We start from the raw sequence: 357 nt of genomic DNA, 5'->3' as shown, positions 1-357 counted from the left end.
CCAACCTGCCCCCCCCCCAAGCCCCCAGCCGCCGCTCCCAGTTCATGTTCAGGAATGCGGCTCACCCCCACGCATGCGCGGTGCGGCAGCCCCCCGCGCCGGCGCCGCTCCCCTCCGCCAGGAGCCGGGACCCTCGGTAAAGCAGGAGGGTCTGCGCCCCGGGCGCGCGTGCGCAATTGCTTTCGCAGCACTTTTTCTCCCCCGTCCCCCTGCCCCAAGCCCTCCGCCACCATCCATTTCTCTCTCCGCTGCCCTTTCGTTCCCTCACACGGCCCTACCCTCGGGCACGTTACGAAAGAAAACCGGCTCTCCAGTAGGGCGGTGTCGTTGCTAGGCCGCCGCCGTCTCCCAGGGCGC

General features: G+C 70.0%; 1 pseudogene; it reads left to right on the top strand.

Annotated features, from left to right (window-relative positions):
- Nucleotides 1-140, top strand: part of LOC104996131 — a 78,725-nt pseudogene extending 78,585 nt beyond the window's left edge.
- Nucleotides 141-357: the final 217 nt, after the last annotated feature.

Source organism: Bison bison, unplaced genomic scaffold (assembly GCF_000754665.1).
Source record: "Bison bison bison isolate TAMUID 2011002044 unplaced genomic scaffold, Bison_UMD1.0 scf7180017864289, whole genome shotgun sequence".
In the NCBI taxonomy this organism is placed as follows: domain Eukaryota; kingdom Metazoa; phylum Chordata; class Mammalia; order Artiodactyla; family Bovidae; genus Bison; species Bison bison.
Note: the sequence above shows the minus strand (reverse complement) of the source record. Positions and strands in the feature narration are given on the sequence as shown.